Source organism: Canis aureus, chromosome 16, assembly GCF_053574225.1.
Source record: "Canis aureus isolate CA01 chromosome 16, VMU_Caureus_v.1.0, whole genome shotgun sequence".
Lineage (NCBI taxonomy): Eukaryota > Metazoa > Chordata > Mammalia > Carnivora > Canidae > Canis > Canis aureus.
The window spans coordinates 56026056-56040224 of record NC_135626.1 but is presented as its reverse complement, the minus strand read 5'-3'; the positions used below and the strand labels follow the sequence as shown (position 1 = coordinate 56040224).

The window sequence follows — 14169 nt, the reverse complement described above, 5'->3', positions numbered from 1 at the left end:
CTTATTGTGAGAGGCAGACCCTGGGGCTTCCTCGGGGGCAGGAGGGGTGGGCATTGAAAGGGCACACGTGGGCTGGCAAGCTCTCACGCTCCCTAATGACGCCGTGCCTGTAGCCACCCCTGTGGTTTATCCACCGGGGGCGTCCACTTCAGTTATGGTTACGGATGAACCAAGGGAGAGGATGAGCTGTAGAAATCTCCCTTTGCCCTGGGCAAGCACAGAAGAGCTTTGCCTCTGTTCCCAGCACGGCTTCAGGGCTCTGGAGGTCCAGGGTTTGAAAACCCAAGGGGGCAGAGCAGGGCACCCCAACCCTGAACTGATTTCTATGAGTCCCAGTTTCCGAGACCCAACTTGGTCTCCCACCTCCCCGTCCTGACAGCCACCAGAGGAACTCCCTGAGCCAGAAGATACCTGCATGGACTCAGAGAAAGGCCAGAAGACAGAAGGCAAAGGGTAGCTAGTGACTCTGGGGTCCCCCACTGGACTCTAATTTGAGGGTATACAGCACAATAGCACCACACTCGAAGGAGATCAGGTGATGAATCCACATGAAATTGGATAAACCTTTAGCAGGGGAGCCGGGGGAGGGCAGTCAGACAGAAGCAATGGGAGCAAGCCATGTGTTGTCACATTGCCTGGCGACCTCGAAGCTCTGGCAGGTAGGCCCTGAGAACGTGCCAAGGCATGAGCGGGTGAACTGGGCCTGCCTTGCTGGACTGGGCACTGGCCTTCAGCCTCCTGTTCTGGAAAAATCCACTAAACCCCAGCTCAAAAGTCACAACCCCATGCAGCCCTCACTGACTCCCGTGAGCCACACTGGCCGTTCCCTTGAGCAGAACACTCCCGTTCCTGCACATCCCCAGTTCTGAGAGGACACTCTGGTGCAGAGTGAGCGAGGAAGACACGGGTGAGTGAATTTCCTTTTATTCAAATAAAAAAATGATGTGGTAGTGATAAGGGCGGGTTTGCAGGAGGCTCAGAAACCTCTTAATTATTTCTGATTCTCCCAGGTGGTATTTCCCCAAACGAGTGCCACAAAGCACAGGTTCTGCGAGATGTAACAGGTGTCACCTAATAAAAGGGTCCTGTTGTCAAATAATGTTCGGAAAACGGAGCCTGTGCAGGTTTCTTTACCGTGGGGAATTATTCCAGCCTTTAAAACATTAATCCGGATTCTGAATCTTCTAGAGAAGAATATTCAAGGTTTCCAAAACTCGTTAGGTTGTGCCAGATGAAATTGCTATTTTATAGTTAAAAAAAAAAAAAGACAGTGGTTAAGTAGGAGTAATTTTATAGAATTCGCCCCAATATTTGGCCATTGGATCTTTTAAAGTTGTTAACTGGTGTTCCACGAACACAATTCAGGAAATGAGGATCTAGGATGTTGGCTTTCCTTTGAGGTGAGGGAGGAGATGAAGGTGCAGGATTCATGGAGGAGAGTCTAAAACCCAGAGAAAGCCTTTTCACAGTGCCCGTCCCTAAACTCCTGTCCCAGGAGAGTCTGCTGTGCCTTTGAGGTTGTGGGTGGAGTGCGTCTTAGAAAAAAAAAAAAAAAGAATTCATCAGATAGGACCTGGAATGGTTCAGCAAATTCAATCTGTGTGCATGGAGCGCCAGGGCCATGGGGAACGGATCAGTCAGTCCTAAAGATAGATGTAAAAGCTCCAACGGAAGGAAGATAGTTCGAGAGAAGAAGATTCTAGAAGTGCATATTGACAAAGGCATGAAAGATGGCCAGAAGATATCATTCCATGGTGAGGGAAACCAAGAACCAGGACTGGAATCAGGATATATTATCATTGTTTTAGATCAGAAGGACCGTGCTGTTTTTACTCCACGAGGAGAAGATCTCTTCACGTGTATGGATATACAGCTGGTTGAAGCCCTGTGTGGCTTTCAAAAGCCAATATCTACTCTTGACAACCAAACCATCGTCATCACCTCTCATCCAGGTCAGATTGTCAAGCATGGGGATATCAAGTGTGTGCTAAATGAAGGCATGCCAATTTTTTCGTAAACCATATGAGAAGGGTCGCCTAATCATCGAATTTAAGGTAAACTCCCTGAGAATGGCTTTCTCTCTCCTGATAAACGTTCTTTGCTGGAAAAACTCCTACCTGAGATGAAGGAAGTAGAAGAGACTGATGAAATGGACCAGGTAGAACTGGTGGACTTTGATCCCAATCACGAAAGACGGCGCCATTACAATGGGGAAGCCTATGAGGATGTTGAACATCATCCTAGGGCTGGTGTTCAGTGTCAGACCTCTTAATGGGGCCAGTGAATGACACTGCTGCTGGCATTTTATATGCAGTAGTGGATGAGTGAAGGACAATAATCAAAGCTCACTACTTGCTATTGTTTTTGTTTTAATGTTCAACTATAGTAGTGTTTTAAAAGTTAAATGAAGAATAAACTCAAATATAAAAGCTCTGGAGTGCGTCTTAGAGAATTCTCTCCGTGGAGACTCAGGTAGGAGATTCAGGTATGAATCCATAGCAGCCACCGGAAAGCCACAGCCTATGGAGGGAATCCCTAGAAAGGCCGAAAGCATCTCTGCTGGAGTCAGGGCTTGTTTCCACATCCCAGACAAGTCACAGTCTAGCTGGGCCCTAAAAATGAGAAGAGCCACAGTGAACAACAATGAGCACAAATGATCACCAGTGGGACGCATGTGAGGCTGGCACTTCCTGGGCATTCTGTGTTTCTGTCTGTCGTTGAAGAAGGGGTTGTGTTTGATGAAGATAGTGGGAAGGACTGTGGCAGATCTGAGGGAGCAAGGTCGCGGCAGCGCACACCACTCTTCCGGGGAAACCCCAACAACAGCACATCCACAGACCCTGGGGTCCTTATTGAAAGGCCAGGCTTTGCCAACTCGTATCTCTGGAATATCCCAGACTCTTAAGGCTGGATCTACATCAGCTGTCCACTCCCATTCACAGTTTGCCCAGAGTGGAGCTCTGGTCCTAGATTCTCCGCAGATTCCCTGTACTCTTCCCTTCTCATTGTGGAAATAGCATGGCCCAGCCTTCTCGCTTTGTCCTCACCCTTCATTGCCTGTTGATCTGAGCACCGCACTGCACTTGGAAGGACCTTGCAATGAGCCAACAAACATAATCCCTCTTCCCTGGGGATGGATGGCGACGGCTGTGAATTCTGGACCAAACCCACACTCGGATGTTAGACAAATGGAGAAGGGCGGATGGCTGGGGCTTCACAGACATGGGTGGAGAGCCTTGTCTGCCCTGGAGCAAGTTCCTACCCTCTCTGCTTTCTTGTCCTTAAAATGCAGACACTGACAGTGTGTTTCTCCACCCTATGGTCGTTGGAAGGATTGTGTCTGAAAATGTGATATAAAGTAGCTTAAAAATAATGCTCAAGAGACATCACCATGCCCTTCCATTACTGCTGAGGTCTGGTGTGGTGTTTCACCTCCGCTCCTGAGAGGCTTTAGCAGAAAAGTTGGGAGGCCTGGGCTAGAGCTTGGTTAACATGTTTTTATTTTCCTTCATTTAGTTGACTGTGCCTGGGGCATGCACTCTACAGTTTGCATTGTGTCATAGATTATGTCAGTAGTGAGTACTGGGAAACAGGTGACACGTAATGGCTGTTGATGGGACAGCTGTGTGACAAAGGGGCATTGAAGGGGATCCAAGCAGAAGGAATAGTCAAGTAAGTTGAACCGGTGCCTTTGCCAGAACATCATTCTCTGGGGGTTTCGCCGGTGGAGAGGTTAGAAGGCAGATCGCGGAGTGACCCTGTGGCCCAGGAGGTGGCGTGAGTTGACAGCCTCCGAGGGAGATCATTGATTTGAGTTGCCTGTGGAGGTGGTTCTGACACAGCTGTGGGGTTTGGGGGCATTGGGGCGGGGGGGCTGTGTCGCTGGCTTCTGCCATCATGAACATCCGATCTCAGTCAAAATGAAAGGATGCATCTTGCAGCGATCCTGTCAACCCCACTGACATCTCAAGGCATTTAAAAAAATTGTTTCCAACAGAGGGTAAAGTTTATGCCAAATCAGTCACGTCCTCACGCTCAGCACAACTGAGAGTACAGTGCGTGGGCTGTAGGCAGCCGGGGTTAGAGACGGAGCCACTCAGTGGCCGCAGGGGAGCTCAGGGGCCCACGGGGGAGCCACAGCTGCGTTTCTGTCTTACGGCCCAGGACTTGACTTCATAAACGGGAGGAAGCAACAGGCTCAGACGTCTTCGACACACTCTTTGCAGGATGGAGACTGTTTTTCTAAGCAGCATATGCTAAAATGCGCTCCACAAAAATCCATGTATCCTGGGATCTGCGGAAAGAAAAGTGAAAAAGGATTCCGTGGCCAAATTTGGGCAAATGCATACTCTGTACTTCTGGCAGATTCATAAAATACACACACCAATTAGATGTCTGCTTCCATAGCCACAGGTTTATATGCACATACACGTGCACACATAAACACACATGCGTGCATATACGGAGATGCATGTGTGTATATATACGTACGCACATACATATAGATATATATGGGGGTGTAGGTATTTAGGGTCAAGCGTATTTGACGGGCACTTCTGTGAAATGCTTGTAAACGTGCACCAGACCTTGCACTCCCCAGAATTCACTTTGGGAAATGCTATCCTAACTCATTCTCTGTGGGTTGTAGGTGAGCCAGACTACTTCTACTAGAATCATAGGCAGAGTCAAGCTTATTTGAAAATATGGCCCCTACTGGACATGACCTTAAAGCCCCCCCGCCCCAAGTGGCGTTCCAGAAGGAAAAGCCCATCAAAGTCAGGCAGGTAAATAAATGTGGGACTGGGCCAGATATAAGCATTTGGGGAGTGGCGGCTGGTTCAAGGACTAGAGAGGACACGTGTTACCTAAAGGCGTTCGGCATCTTAAGCCCGTAAATCGCCTTGTCGACCAAGCTGAACTCTGCTGTGAACCCAGAGATTCACGAAGAGGGGGACTGTGGCCTTCCCCCCGCCCCACTCCAGCTGCCATGGGAAGTTTCAGGATCATACAGGTTTAGAGCTGGGGGGAGACGTCAAATATCCAAACTTTCTGTATCGGTATCGACGCCCCTGAGATTCTGTTTTCTGCCTCTGCCAAAATATTGCTGGTATGGAAAGCCCTGAATCCCAGGGCCACGTGGGTCTGTACGGATAACTCTAATCACGAGGGGGTGTCTCCTTGCCCAAAGCCGAGAGCCGGCCACCTCCGTCTTCTCCTTTTCGTAGATGCCGTGTCCGAGCTAAGTGTCTTCCCTCATCGTCCACCCTTTGTGATTCCTGTATCGTGCGTCCGTTGAGCAGACCGTGTTTTTTCCCAGTTTTTCCTTCTGGGTCCCCACTGCAGCTGCTGATGCTCCCCCTGAATGGATAGCAGCAAAGGCCAGGCCCTGTGGCTTAGCTCCCCATCGCAGGGCTGCGTGAATTCGTTCGTTAGCTGATGCCTACTGGATGTAGTCACTTGGCCAGTCGTGAACGCAGTTACCCGCACCGTGATGCATTATTTTATCTTGCTCCTATGGTACCGTGAGAACCACAAGACGTGATGAAATCCAGACGCATTATGGATTTCTATCCTTTGCGTTCTCCCACTCTCCCAGTTACAATTCCGTCAAAAAAGCGTTTTGTGCTTTGTTTGAGACGAATTGTTCATGAGTCCATGCTCTTGATTTCTCTTGATTACCATTCCCGTTTGGTTGGTTGGTTGGTTTAGAGATTCGTGAACCTCGTAATAATCCATTTTTTGGATTTTTTGTTCTTGGAGGGACACTAACAATTTCTTTGGTCGCTGTCTGCCACATCCCCCCCACCCCACCTCCCGCCCTTTCTCCATCAGCTAATTCTTAGCTCCCTGCTGCTCAGGGAGCGCTCACGTCTGTCTCGAATCTCCCTCGTAAGAAAACCAGGAGGTCAGGTGCCAGGCACAAGAGCAGATCCTCCGTGGCGTGACTCAGGAGGGCAGCCTGCGTGTGGGGCCTCATGCTGAGGCTGGTGGGGAGGACTCTCCCAGCACCTGCTGATTATCTCAGGAGTGTCTTGGATCAAATCTGACGTTAATTAAAAGAAGGCCCCGGGCTTTGAGCACCTTGCTGGCTGAGTTACATATTTTATTAGTTTTTGACATTTACGCTGGACTTTAAATTGGCCAAATGTTTCACAGTGATTTATGAGGTCATCCCCACCGCCGCTTTGCTGGGTGGCACCCCGGAGAGCTGGCTGGCCGTCACTGACCTGGTGCTGGTGTGGAAGGAGACCCAGGGCTGTCCCCCAGCTCTTCTGCTCACTGCTTTTGTGTGCTAATTTTATATATTTTTTAATTTTTTAAATTTGTTTTTATTGAAGTTCTGTTTGCCAGCATATAACACCCAGTGCTCATCCCATCAAGTGCCCACCTCAGTCCCCATCACCCAGTCACCCCAACCCCTTGCCCCCCTCCCCTTCCGCAACCCTTTGTTCATTTCCCAGAGTTAGAAGGCTCTTGTGGTTTGTCTCCCTCTCTAATTTTTCCCACTTAGTTCCCCTCCTTTTCCCTATAATCCCTTTCACTGTTTCTTATATTCCCCGTATGAGTGAAACCATATGGGGATGATTGTCTTTCTCCTATCAAGTGACTCGTGTGCTAATTTTAAAGACACCTTTGTTCATCCCGATTGGCTCAAGATAACCTTCCTTCTTGCTTCTCCAGAAGAATCCAGAGCCCACGTCCCTCACCCCTTTGCCATCTGACTTTCATCCGACTCTATTAACGCGTTACTTGCAAAGATTTCCTTGAACTTGTTTTCAGATTCCCCGACCTTTCTCATTTCTTATCCGTGACCTCAGCAGCCACTTGAAACCTGTACTCGCCCCACGGCCCGCCCCGGTTCTTTCTCCCCACTCAGGGCTGCTGTTGGTGTGCGGCCCGAGCCTGACTTTCCTGATCAGAGAGACCAGCACTGAGTCTCCGTGTGGCCGACTGGCCTTGGGTTGTGCGGATGCAGGGTGGGCTTTGCAAAAGGGGGGGTCCAGTGTCTGAGCATTCAGACAACTGATTCACACTTTTGTTTCCCCGCATTGAGGCCATCTCTCCAGTGCGCTCCCATTCACGCATGTGTGGGAATTTGTGTGTGTGTGTGCACACTCACATCTACACAGGCTGCCGTTTACTCCTACCATCGCTGCATGCCTGTGTGTTTGAGCTCACACCTGCTCACACCACGTTGGACCCCTGTGGGTGTTAGCTCATACCTGCTCACACCATCCCTACATCCCTGTGTGCGTGTGAGCTCACACCTGCTTGCACTATTGCTGAATCTCTTTGGGTATGGGTCGTATCTGCTCATACCATCGTCGCATCTCTGTGTGGGTATGAGCTCACACCTGCTCACACCTTCGTTGAATCCTTGTGGGCATGACCTCACACCTTCTCACACCATTGTTGGACCCCTGTGGGTGTTAGCTCACACCTGCTCACACCATCTCTACATCCCTGTGTGTGAGCTCACACCAGCTTGCACTCTTGCTGAATCTCTTTGGATGTGGGTCATATCTGCTCACACCATCACTGTGTCCCTGTGGGCGTGAGCTCACACCTGCTTGCACCGTCACTGATTCCCTGTGGGTGTGAGCTCACACATGCTCGCACTGTCACTGAATCCCTGTGGGTGTGCATCATACCTCTTCATACCATCACTGCATCCCTGTGTGGGCATGAGCTCACACCTGCTCGGACCGTCACTGAGTCCCTGTGGGCATGAGCTCACACCTGCTCGCACGATCACTGCATCCCTGTGTGGGCGTGAGTCACACCTGTTCGCACTGTCGCTGCACCCCTATGTGTGTGAGTTGGCGTGTTCCCTGGAGAGAAACCTCTCTGAGGTTTCTACGTTGTGCTCCTGGCAGATGTCACCCAGGGTGCTGCCCATCACGCCTTGCGCTTCCGCTTAGGAAGCGGCTGTAAGAGGGACGCGTTTTCTGCCCCGGAGTAGTGTTGTAGTCCGGAAGTCGATGGCTCCTACCTTCATGATTCCTACACTCTTCTCTTTTCCTCCCCAACCGTCCCTCATCCTCCGTGTCCTCTTGCCAAGTCAAAGCAATAACCTTGTTAGATTTGCTGGGCAGGCTGTTGGGGAAACACTTGCACAACCACAGAGGCGCTCTCTCTAGGATGTTGATGCATCTCACACCCCCCCCACAGGAAGGACAGAGGTGCAACCAGGCTCCAGGCTTCAGGGATAAGTGAAAAATAGACACAGACACCTCCAGGGGCCAGTCTGCTTCATCTGTCCCTGCTTGTCTTCACATGCCGACGACACCATCTCCTGCAGGCCGGCTTCTTCTCTGAGACACAGAGGAAGCATAATGACAGCTCCTGACCTCCCCGTCCTGCGGCTGCCGGTTCCTCTTCTCTTGCGCTGCAGGAAAAAGCCCAGCTCTGATCGGGCCCACTTGACCCGGTGCCCGGTCGGCCACGGCCCGGAGGACGGGTTCGCACGCGGTGGCGTGACCACCGGGGGCCCACTCCGAGGAGCCCGCAAGCCACGGCTGGGCACACGGCGATCGTAGAGCTGGGGTGGGGAAGGCAGGCCGCCGTTCTTTTCCCCCTCTGTGAACATTCCTGTGACATGCCGCTGCTCCCTCTAAGAAAAATACCACCCGCCCCCGCCGCCGCCACCTTCATAGCAGCATCGTATTATAGACGAGCTGCCATCGGAGGAACAAAACACAGCAGTGTGGTCTGAGACGTCAACATCTGCTTCTTGCCTGGCTCTTAGAAATACTTCGGTGGGAGTCAGGTACGGAGTGTGATAAATGAACCTGTGCCTGAGGTTATTCATCATCCCGAAAGAACTGCCAGAGTCTAATTTCATCCGCAAGTCCTTCAAGGGTGTTTAGAAAGTTCTTTTCCTCCCAATTTCTTGAGGCCCTCCAGTCCACATGAGTCGCAAAACCATGAATCAGTGCCTCTCACACCTCCAAGTGTCCTGCATACAAGAGCTCGCTGTACCCCCTGCATGGCCTGCGGGACAGTTGTGCCTCCAAGGCAGCTGGACCCGGGCTGCCTGTCCCTTTAGCAAGACAGCTCCTCGGCCCTATGAGGACTGAGGCTGCAGGGGCTCTTCACGTGGAACCCGGGGAGGATGAGGAGGGCAGCCACCACCTGTGTCCCCAGGGCTGCGAGATGCTCTGGGCGAGGTAATTGCCAGGGAGCTCAGGGTGGGTGATAGCCAACCCCCTGCTCCCCTGGCTTTGCCTGACCCTGAGAATTCCCAGTGTTTTTGTGGAGAAGAGCCTCCTTTTCACAAAGCCTGTGAGATGCTGGGCTGACAGCTGCAGGCCTTCCAGGGAGGCAGGCATCCGGCTGAGTTCCTGCTACCACTTCCTTCCAGTGGTTTGTGGCACCCAGAGACAGGGATGGTGCCCCAGGGTGGCTTCAGCCATGCTCTCCCCTCTCCTGGAACTCCATCCCACACGAAAGCAGTTTTCCCAGAACTGGGAGATCGGTGGGAGCCTTCAGAGTGCAGCGTGGCCTCCTCCGTGACTGGGGTCAGGGCAGCACCTAGCAGAGTTTCCTTCGGCAGCCCCGGCTTCGGTAAGCCCACTCACCACAGGACTTGCTCGTGTTGGAAAATACCTCTGCGCTGGTCACACTGCTGACCTCCTGGTGTGCACTGTCCTGCCTCTTCAAGGCTGTAGGGCTTCTTAGGTTTTCAGAGCTCCCGAAACCCCCAGAAGGATTTGTTTGTAAATTACAGAACAGGACCTTATGCACTTAAATAGTGTGAATTTGTCAGATCTGAGCAACCAGATGCTTCCCTGCACACCAAACCTTTGGAAGTGGGGAGAGGAAGCTCAGGGACCACAGTGCTTTTCTGGCCCCTCTCCCACCCCTGGTCTGACCCCACTGCTGCACCTGGTCTGGCCCCACTACCCCACCTGGTCTTACCCCTCTGCCACCCATGGTCTGACCCCACTACCGCAGCTAGTCTGGCCCCTCTAGCACCCCTGCTATGACCCACTACCATACCTGGTCTAGCCCCACTACAGCACCTGGTCTGACCCTACTACCACACCTGGTTCATCACTGGGCCTGCAAGTTAATCCTTTAGCTGGAGGGCAACCCCCGCTGTACCTGTAGCAGTTGCATGACGCGGGGAGCTGGCTAGGGGCCTGAGTCCGGCATAAAGGAGGGTTCGCCGGCTGGAATAGGTCAGCAGTTTCTGTACCAGCAAAGGCTTTCCCTCCCTTTTTCTCCATGGGAACACAGGGATCTGCTCTTTGTCTGGTTGCTGAAAACTGAAGCAAATTGGAATTGACTCTTGGATGTGGGTATTAAACAAGATGCCTTCACTTGCTGTTTAAAGATGTGGCTGTGTCATCTGTCCTCATTCCTGCCAACCAGGAGACACCACCTTCCCTGCTGTCTGCTGGGGTGGGTGGTGGCAGGGGCCGCAGGACAACAGTTTCTCTGGGTCCTTCACCAGAGACAATAGAATATGCCAAAAAAAGCAAACTTGCAAACATTAATTATGGGGTGCTTCTTTTAATTAGAGGGTGATCCCAGTTGGAGTATCTTCAATTATCAAAATCTCTTAATAAACTCTTGAGACATGACTACAGACACTGATAGGAATGTGAGTTAAATTCAACTCTTCTGGAACACCTGTGTTTCTCGTCTTTCCCAACACTTTACCCACTACCAATAGTAAGGCTAGTAATCCATATTAGAAAGTGTATCGAACTACTTGAAAAAAAAATGACACTAAGTAGGTCATTTTTATCCTTCATAGGGTATAGCAGGGATTCTGGGGCAATACCTGGCTAGTTGTGTCAACATCTTGTTTACTAAACGTGTGATATGATCAGAGATCCCACCTTCCTGGTTTCCCTTCCTGCTGGTAATCTGTTTGCGGCCAAAGACAGGCCAAGTGGAGGAATCAGCATATTGTGGGCCAGTCTCCCCGCCCCCCCCAGAAGGCTCAGCCAAGCTGTGGGTTCAGCATCGAAATAAAGACAGCAGGTGTGGTTGTGCCAGAAGGGCCAACCCTCTCGACAGCCAAAACCAAGTCCTTATGGCCCGGCAGCTCCTAGTATGATGCAACACTGCTGCCTCACCTAGCATGTTGCCCGTCTCCCAGCCCAGCGACAGTGCCCAGATGTGCAAGAGTGAGGAGGAATCAAAACTGAGCTTGCGGGATCCCTGGGTGGCGCAGCGGTTTGGCACCTGCCTTTGGCCCAGGGCGAGATCCTGGAGACCCGGGATCGAATCCCACGTCAGGCTCCCGGTGCATGGAGCCTGCTTCTCCCTCTGCCTCTCTCTCTCTCTCTCTCTCTGTGTGACTATCATAAATAAATAAAAAAAAAAAACAAAAACAAAAAACAAAAACTGAGCTTGCCCAGCAGCCCTTGAGGCTCCCAATGTCTCTAGGGGTGGGCATGCCCCCTGCCTCATGGCCCCCCATTACCAAGATGGTCCCCTCCAGCCACAGATGCTCCAGGTGGTTATATTTCTATTTTTATAAAGATTTATTTATTTATTTTTGAGAGAGAAAGAGAGACAGAGAGAATCTCCAAGCAGACTCCCTGCTGAGCATGGAGCCAGACTCAGGGCTCGATCCCACAACCCTGAGATCATGACCTGAGCTGAAATCAAGAGTCAGACACTTTAGTGACCCCGGTGCCCCTCTCTATGTTTCAGTAAGTTACCCGGGAGGGCCTGGGAACATGTTCAGTGGCTGCTCAACCTCACTCCTAGGACTGAGCCCATATTTAATGATGAAGCATCGTTGGCCAGAAGCGTCATCACAAGGCCAACCTCCCCATTCCTTTCAACCCAGCCCACACTCAGCACCCACAGTCATCCCAGCCTGGGGAGCAGCTCAGTAGCTGCAAACACCTGTCTTCTCCCAGAGATGAAGATTCTCAAGGTCCTTTCAATGAGAGAGTCAGACATTTCAAAACCCTCTTCCTTCGAGGTAATTTCTCCCACTTGCCTAAGTCCCTCTGGCTGCAATTTGAGAGTCATCCTCCTCTTGTTTTGTCCTTGGTAGAGTTGAAAATGAAGTAAGCCATCCTCTTTCACATCACTTTTCCACCTTTGGAATTGGTGATGGTGGTGGTGGTGGTAGTGGCGGCAGCTATGCTTTTGGGTTTTTTCTTTTAAGATTTTATTTTTAAGTAATCTCTACACTCAGCTTGGGGCTCGAACTTGCAACCCTGAGATCAAGAGTCACACGCTCCACTGACTGAACCAGTCGCCCCCGCAGCCAGTTTTCATATTAAGCCCCGACAGGCTGTGAGCTGCTGTCTCGATTTTCATACTTCGTAAGTCAAGGAGAAAAAGTCATAACCTCACCCTTCATTTCCTGCGTGGCCATTGTGCTGACCTTCTCTAGACAGCTTCTGGCTGTGATGTCCGGAACGCATAGCTTGAGTGCTTCAACTGGAGATCTAGCGGGAGCGTTGAGTGGCGAGTAACCAGGAGACCCCTGTGGTCCCCCTCAGAACAGCCCTGAGATGCAAGAAGTAACAGCACAGACATTGGATACAGAGCTGTGGCTTCCCAGCATCACAGAAGCACAAAGACTGAGGTTTTAGGTCCCTGTGAGGCTGGTGGCAGCCCCCAGCTTGAGAGCCACCGAAGGGGCATGTAATCATGTGCTGTTTTGGAGGCTGGCAGGGTCTCCTGCAGAAGACCTGTGAACTAGCCCACCCCTTGCCCTTAAAAATGAAGAAATGGTTATCCCTTGATGGAAAAGGAAAACATTGGTTTCTATGGTCTGAATGTTTGTATCCCCCCAAAGTTCATACGTTGAAATCCTAACCTGCAACATGATGGTATCAGGAGGTGCTTAGGTCACGAGGGTGGAACTCAGGGATTAGTGTCTTATTACAGAGGCTCAGGAAAGGTCCCTGTCCCTCTGACCACGTGAGGACAGGTCTGTGAACGGGGAAGCAGGCTCTCACCAGACACCCAGTCTGCCAGCATCCTGGTCTCGGGCTTCCCAGCCTCCAGAACCGTGAGAAAGAGATCCATGTGACGTACTGGCCGTCCCGTTGATGGTATTTTGTGATGGCAGCCCAAATGGACCAAGACACTCATTTTTAACTGTTCACTTTCCTACCACCTACTTAAACTCTTACAGTGTTCCAGAATAGTTTAAAACTGATGAAAAGTACCTCTTGATGGGAGGCCAGTGGTTCCCCAGAGGACATTAGGCAATGTCCAGAGGCATTTTTGATAAGCACACCTCGAGGGGAGGGGGTGTGAGCAGCACCTGGTGTGCAGAGGCCAGGGATGTCCTCAATATCTCCCTAGGTACAGCCTCTTACAACACAACATCAGTAATGAGAAAGCCCGCTCTATGCACATCATCCCAAATGCAAAGCCTCATTATCTTTCTTTCATTTTTACAAGAACCTTAAACAATAGACCAGGACTTGAGCCATAGCCTCTTTGTTCTTCCCTTTCTCTGCGGGTGACAAGGAGGGATGGAGATTCAGGAGGGTGTGGGAGCTGGAGAAGCAGACACCCTGCCCCCCCCACTCACCCCCCCCCCCCCCCCCCCCCCCCCGCCGAAGAGTGGAGGGGGCGGGCTGGTCCTCGGACTCCGGCTCGCCCTGTTTCCACCAGACTCACAACTGCAGGGCTGGCATTCATCTCTCTCTTTGCACCCGAGTTAATAGCAGTAGCTGTGAAAAGAGGCAATGGCTTACTGATAATATTCCAGTCACTTTGGTTTCTTGTCTTAATTACCTTCCTAATTTGCACTTTTGGTGGAACACCTGGGGTGTGAGCTCCCGTCGGCAATTTTTTCCTCTGCTCCTTTTCCACCCAGCGGGTTCTTTCTACCATCTGTTGATCTTAAGTATCTGCCTTAATTCTCTTATTTATGTTCTTTCTGCGTGTGTAATTTGTCTTGGTCTCTCATTAGTTTCTCTCCTGGGTATTAGTCTACCTTCAGACAAGGTAGCAACTGCATTCCCTTTCTCCATCACCTCTCCTTCCCCTTGCTGGGGGAACACTGCTTTGGCCACTTCCCAGGATAGCTTGTGCTTTTGGGGCCAGGGGCTGTGTTTCCCTCCCCTAGGGCAGAGCAGAGAGGAGGGACCCCCTCGTTTTGCAAATCATCACAGAAGGTTCCCTCACTGTTAGCCCAGGTCAGGGTGGGGAAAGAGGGACTATGCATTCACT

The 14169-nt window shown here is 51.1% G+C and overlaps 1 protein-coding gene and 1 long non-coding RNA gene across 16 annotated transcripts in view; one reads left to right on the top strand and one right to left on the bottom strand.

Annotated features, from left to right (window-relative positions):
- The window catches only part of SLC39A11 (solute carrier family 39 member 11), a 404898-nt gene that overhangs the window by 322638 nt on the left and 68091 nt on the right, over window positions 1-14169 (top strand). The gene's annotated exons all lie outside the window — the stretch shown is intronic.
- Window positions 916-14169, bottom strand: part of LOC144286953 (uncharacterized) — a 28165-nt gene continuing 14911 nt past the window's right edge. Inside the window, exons 4-5 of the long non-coding RNA XR_013354914.1 lie at window positions 2118-4294; window positions 916-1240 (exon numbers count right to left, since the gene is read on the bottom strand). This is a non-coding gene — a long non-coding RNA (uncharacterized LOC144286953). The remainder of the gene's footprint in view (window positions 1241-2117; window positions 4295-14169) is intronic.